A 7,034-nucleotide genomic window follows, 5' to 3' on the forward strand; every position below is an offset into this window, starting at 1 on the left:
AATAATCACTAAATCTAATGCATAAGACGGGGATTGGTCACAAGGCTTGAATAAATAAAAAATAATGTGGGGTTTGCAGTAAGCCATATGTTAAATAAAACAGTCCAAATAAGTGCACCTATTATGCGGCATACAGACAGATATACAGTAAGCAGAATATTTTTGGCTCTGAAAGAATCATGTATTTTATAGCTATTTGAAGAAGGACGGGGTGTGGCTGACTCCAGGAGGGGCTCGCTATCTGGAGATGCATTCACTTTAGTAAAATTACCACAATCCAGGGTGTGGTGCTCATCTGTGCAGCCTCTGAAAATCTTTTCCAGATGGGCTGAAGTTTACCAAGCTCAGAATAGCTAGCTCCCTACGCCAGGGTGCCGCTTGTCGTTTTCAGTGGAGAACAAAACTGCCAAGCGTGAACTTTTGGCATAACATTCTGTCTTGTTGAGGAAACCTCGTGGAAGACAAATTGCAATTGAAAGTCTATTTGGAGAGAAAAGGATCAAAGCAGAGTGGATAATGCGCACCAGTGCCTGATGGGGCCGGCGACAGGGTCCGCACAGGCTGAGGGCCCAGGCCAGGGAGCTACCAGTTTTTTCTCCCCCGGATTCATTGCCTTCTGAGTGAGGGTCTTCCCCTCGACTCACGGCATTATTTGCAGATTGGTTGACAGATTTTCCTTCTTTTAGTCTAAAAAATATTTTGTCTCCAAAATGCCTCTGCTACACATTTCATTTATCTATTACGGTCTGCCTTTGTAGTTGGATCTTTGGAGTTTTTAGAAACCTTGTCATTGTCCGTATGTACCGCCTACATTCCCCTAATTCTGGGGGCAGGTACGTATGATTATACACACACTCACTCACATACGCATAAATAGGATCTGAGGAGGTTTTTAACTTTTTCCCCAAGATTAATAGTTTCATATTTTTTTTAGTTTTACCCCTAGATAAACCTAGAGCCCGCCTAGTCTGTAATCATTCACACAATTGAAGAAACAGTTGCGTTTCACTTTCTTGTGTCCAGATAAATGATTTGGCTCTTCCTAACCTACAGTTGAGCAGGAACAGCCTAACTATTTTGCTTATAAGGAGATATACCACATATTCCCACATTGTCACATCAACCTGATCTACGTCAATCTTCCCTGAATAGCTTAGTAACCGGGGCAGGTAAACCAACTGTTTGTGTGTGACCTTCGTGATTTTCTTCCATCCTCACTCTTCCTGGGCTTCTCTTTCCCTTTCTACTTGTATGCTGACAGCCTACGTACAATACTTATGGGTCTGGCAGAGATGAAACCCCCCTCTTACCTACAAATAAAGAGCTTGCCCATAGCAGGCTCTTCTGATTATGGTTTAGATCAGTTATACACTGGGTGTGGCAGCATCTCTCTTTAGTGTTGGCAGACTAGATGGCTGGCACCATCGTGTGGGAAGACAGACAAACCACACACTTTGGTACAACCACACTCTAGAAATAAACAGGCATCCGGGACCTGGGAGGACCTTGTGGAAAAACAGAGGTTTCGTATCTCTCTCAAAACAAGGGTCTTCTGAAATAGAACCACAATATCAGGTTAGACTTAAATGTCAACATAACTAGAAAAACTGGCATATGGTAAGTATCACACTGATATTGTATAGCATCTTCTTGTCTTACAAACCTATTTTTTATGTTAAGTGTGGCTGGCAGATGGAAGAGGGGAGAAATGGGGAGTGGTGCAGGGACTAAGAAGCATAATTGATTGCTACAAAATAGACAGGAGGAAGTTAAGAATAATTTGGGAAAGGCTGAAGCCAAAGAGCTTATATGCATGACCCATGGACATGAACTAAGGGGGATGGGATTGCTAGAGGAAAGGGGGGCACTGGACAGAGGGGAGCAAAGGGATAACCGTAACAGCATAATCAATAAAGTCTACTTACAAAAAATCACTGAGCTATCCAATGGGAAAAAATATATATGTAAAAAAAGAAATATTTACTTTGATATTTTCTCTTGACATCAAAGCCCTTCATAGCTAGATCCTAGTTGCCATTGATCCAAGTGAGTCTGAACTCATGCAAACTAAATAGAAAATAATGTACATGGTTTGTATCTTCATGGGTGCAAGTACTTTGACCTACCTGCCTCTATACGAGGTCTGAAACTACACTTGCCTAGAGGTGATGATGCCTGGCTGGAGGGCTGATGATGTCTCAGGAACTTCCCCCAATTAACCCATAAAACTCTAGCACTCCTGGCATTATTATTATTATTCATGGCACTACTGTCATTCATACCCCTGGCTGGTTTGGCTCAGTGGATTGAGCGTCGGCCTGCGAGCTAAGTGTCGCTGGTTCGATCTTCCAGTCAGGGTACACCAGAGAAGGAAAACTCTGATTCCAAAAAACCTCCGCTGCCTTGCGGCATACCTCTTCAGGGGAAGGCTAGGGGAGTAAACCCCGACAGAAAATCCGGAGCCGGAGTCCCTAAGGCGGTTTGACGTTGTAGTCAACACCGGCAACTCCTGCGGCGCACCTGAAGCCAAGCTGTATTGACTCCGTCTTTCCCTTGGACCCTTCAGCTGCGAAGAGAGGGGGGGTCTGCTGCATGGGCAACAGCAGACCCTCCATATCACCCTGCCCAGGCTCTGTAGCTTCAGCTTCACTGGAGAGGACACTCCAGCATCATCGCAAGATGTCGATTCAACACGGGAGGAGACAGATACCGTGTCACTCCCGAGTCAGACTGCACAGCCATTCTCGGCGGTGCAGATAGACTCTTAAGAAGCTACACCATCGTCTCTCGAGACGGACGGCTGCCGACGACGACTGTCATTCATGGTTATCTGTAAGCAATTAATGATGGCAATAGCCAACTCCAGCACCTATCGAACAGTTAATGGGTACTGGACTATGTGCTGAGCATTTGCATCAATTTCCTCGTATAACCCTCCCATTAACTTTGGGGCTCTCGATGTCCTCACTTTGTTACAAGTAGATCACAATGTGTTTAAGCCACTGGGACAAGTTAGAAGGGTGGGACAGTACCAGAACTAAAACGTTTTTTTAAAAAATTTATTGAGATATAACATTGTATAAATTGAAGGTATACAACATAATACACCTGAAACTAATGTAATAATATTATATATCAACTATAATTTAAAAAGGAATAAGAAGGTATACAACATAATGATTTTATATATGTAGGTACTGAAAAATTACCACCACAAGATTAGTTAACATCTGTCACCTCACACAGTGACAATTTTTTCCTCGTGATGATAACTTTTAAGATTTACTTTCTGAACATTACAAATGCACATGACTATTGTTAACTATAGTCATAACGTTGCATATTACAATCCCAGAATTTATTTATCTTATAGCTGAAAGTTTGTACCTTTCGGCCACTTTTTTCAATTCTCCCCCTCACTCCCTGCCTCTGGCAACCACAGATCTGGTCTCTGTTTCTATTAGTGTTTTTTCTTTAGATTCCACATGTAAGTGAGATCATACGGAATTTGTCTTTCTCTGTCTGACTTATTTCATTGAACATAATGCCCTCAAGGTCCACCCAGGTTGCCACAAATGGCAGCATTTCCTTCTTTTTTATAATTGGATAATATTTCTTATTTATCATGATATCTTTACCCATGTGTCTATTGATGAACATTTAAGCCTATGTCTTGGCTATTATAAGTCGTCGGCAGCTGTCCGTCTCGAGAGACGATGGTGTAGCTTCTTAAGAGTCTATCTGCACCACTGAGAATGGCTGTGCAGTCCGACTCGGGAGTGACACGGTATCTGTCTCCTCCCGTGTTGAATCGACATCTTGCGATGACGCTGGAGTGTCCTCTCCAGTGAAGCTGAAGCTACAGAGCCTGGGCAGGGTGATATGGAGGGTCTGCTGTTGCCCATGCAGCAGACCCCCCCCCCTCTTCGCAGCTGAAGGGTCCAAGGGAAAGACGGAGTCAATACAGCTTGGCTTCAGGTGCGCCGCAGGAGTTGCCGGTGTTGACTACAACGTCAAACCGCCTTAGGGACTCCGGCTCCGGATTTTCTGTCGGGGTTTACTCCCTTAGCCTTTCCCCTGAAGAGGTATGCCGCAAGGCAGCGGAGGTTTTTTGGAGTCAGAGTTTTCCTTCTCTGATGTGCCCTGACTGGAAGATCGAACCAGCGACACTTAGCTCGCAGGCCGACGCTCAATCCACTGAGCCAAACCAGCCAGGAAAAGCTATTATAAGTAATGTGGCAATAAACATGGACGTGTGTATGTTTGGGGGGGGGATAGTAATTACTTCCTTTGAAAATACACATGGAAGTGGAATTGCTGGACATATGGTAGGTCTATTTTTAATTTTTGAGAAACCTTTATACTATTTTCCATATTGGTTGTACCAATTTACATTCCCCCAAACAGTGCACTTTTGTCCACATTCTTACTAGCTTTTATCTTATCTTTTTGATGATCGTGGTACTAACAGGTATGAGTTGATATCTCATTATGGTTTTTATTTGCTTTTTCTTGATTATTGATGATAAGCACCTCTTTATGTACCTATTGCTTATCTGTATGTCTTCTCTAGGAAAATGTTTGTTCAGGCTCTTTGCCCAGTTTTTTAAGGGATTGAGCTGTATGAGCCCCTTTTATATTTTGCAATGGAGTTGTATAAGTTCCTATACATTTTGAATATTAACCCCTTATCATATATGTGGTTTTCAAATATTTTTCCCATTCACCAGAATGGTGAAGCATTTCTCCTTTTCCAGCACTCAATGGAGGGAAACAATGGCGCATGTGAGAACCGCAATGTTATAATTTCACCTGAATCGGCAATGCCTTCTCTTGTCTCTTTCTTATTTTAGGAACATCAAGCCAATAATTGGAGGAAGAAATATTACAGGGATCACCCATTTCATCCTTTTGGGATTCTCAGATTTTCCAAGAATTGTAATAGGGCTGTTTGTTGTATTCCTGTTTATCTACATTATGACTCTGACTTAATAAGAATGGACTCCCACCTCCATCCGCCCACGTACTTTTTCTCAGTAATCTGTCCTTCATAGATAACTGCTATGTGACTTCCACAGCCCCCAAGATGCTCTCCAACTTTTTCCAGAAGCAGCAAACAATCACCTTTGTGGGTTGTGCTGTTCCGTACTTTGTCTTTTCAACCATGGGATTGAGTCTTGTCTCATGACAGTCATGGCTGATGACTCATATGCTGCCATTTGTAATCCACTTCCTTATTCATCAACCATATCACCCATCCTCTGTGTTTGGATGGTACTGGGATCCAGTTTGGCTGGACTCTATGCTTCTATATCCCAATGGTGAGCCATGCTTCAGCTCCATCTCTGTGGGTCTAATGTCATCAACCACTCCTTCTGTGACATGCCACAACTGCCAGTCCTGCCCTGCTGTGACACTTTCTTTGTGCAATTCATGGCTGCTATATTGACACTCATCTTTGGGATTATAAATGCCCTAGTTATCATGATATCTTAGGTCTATATTTTCAGCTCCATCATGAAGATCACTTCAGTTATAGGCAGGTCCAAGGCTTTCGACACCTGTGTTTCTCACCTGACAGCAGTGACCCTTGTCTATACCCCAGGTATGTTTGTCTATTTGAGTTCCAGTTCTGGTGGTTCCTCCAGCTTTAACAGATCTGCACTGGCCTTCTACACTCTGGTGATTCCTGTGCTGAGTCCCTTGATCTACAGTCTGAGGAACAAGGAAACAAAAGATTCCTTGAAGCAGTTGCAAAAGAAGAGAGAGGGTGCTGCTGTGACCAAAGACTCTGAGATTTTTGACAGATTTGTCTCATAAGAATCCCCTTATCTCCACAATAATACAAACATGAGTGGGGTATAATGAAATTCATATTGCTTTTGGATCAAAAGGCTTTATCTGACACAGATAACATGCCAAAAATAGACCACCAGCTGACTCAATGCCACACAAACACAATATCTGCCTGAGGGGTTCATTACTTTCACTCTACATGAGCAGTGGCCTCATCGTTTATTCATCTACCTGCAAGTATTCGTGAAACATCAGGTTTAGAAACTTGTTGGTTCTTTTTGACTCTGAAATTGAGCTCTGTGCCACTTCAGACCTCTGACCCCAGAGGAGAAATACCTGGCAGAGGCCCCCAGGCACATAGAAACCTTGTCTTCCAAATATTCTGGTGCAGCATAGTCCAGACATGATGGTTACCAATGTTTCTTTGTGTGTGTTTCTGACCATAATGGGAATGAACAGAGAGAGGGGATGTGCTTTTGGACAGAAAAAGCTATACAATTGGCCTGGTTATGTGTCCTGGAAAGCTGGGCTGAGATCGTTAACACCTTTCTAGGGCATCTTTCAGTGCTAATCATCTAATATATTTTCGGTCTCATCTTAGTCTCAGCCAGCTATAGTGTAAGATGAAGTGAGTGATTTAAATCATAAAGAGGAATGGAACGAAGTATGTTGTCCCTTCAGTTCCATGTGCTTGTGAGTCTGATAATGTAATTTTTGCATGTAGTGTCCACTGGGCATTTCTGGTGGGAGATGATATTCAAAATTCATGGCACAGCCAACTAGCAATTTCTGATATTGTGGGAATCAAATCTCTCTTTCTCCTCCCAATTAAATCTGGAAAACTTGACCTTGTTTTTTTTTTTTTTTTATTTTTTTATTTTTATTTTTATTGCTTAGTTGGATTTTGTTTTTATTTTTTAGATTCAGTTGTTGATTGTTGTGAGTTTGTTGTCATTTTAGTGTTCATACTTTTGATCTTCTTTTTCTTAAGTAAGTCCCTTTGACATCTCATATGATAATGGCTTGGTGATAACGAACTCTTTTAGCTTTACATTGTCTGGGAAGCACTTCATCTGCCCTTACATTCTAAATGATAGCTTCGCTGTATAGAGTAATCTAGGTTGTAGGTCCTTGCTTTTCATCACATTGAATACTGCGTGCCAGACCCTTCTTGCTTGCAAAGTGTCTTTTGAGATATCAGCTGATAGTTTCATAGGCACCCGTTTGTAGGCAACTCT

The 7,034-nt window shown here is 42.3% G+C and overlaps 1 pseudogene; it reads left to right on the forward strand.

Annotated features, from left to right (window-relative positions):
- The first annotated feature begins 798 nt into the window (after positions 1–798).
- LOC150017730 (olfactory receptor 5AN1-like) lies at positions 799–5,820 on the forward strand (annotated as a pseudogene).
- The last annotated feature ends 1,214 nt before the right edge of the window (positions 5,821–7,034 follow it).

Source organism: Furipterus horrens, unplaced genomic scaffold (genome assembly GCF_987537825.1).
Source record: "Furipterus horrens unplaced genomic scaffold, mFurHor1.1.pri manual_scaffold_2, whole genome shotgun sequence".
Lineage (NCBI taxonomy): Eukaryota > Metazoa > Chordata > Mammalia > Chiroptera > Furipteridae > Furipterus > Furipterus horrens.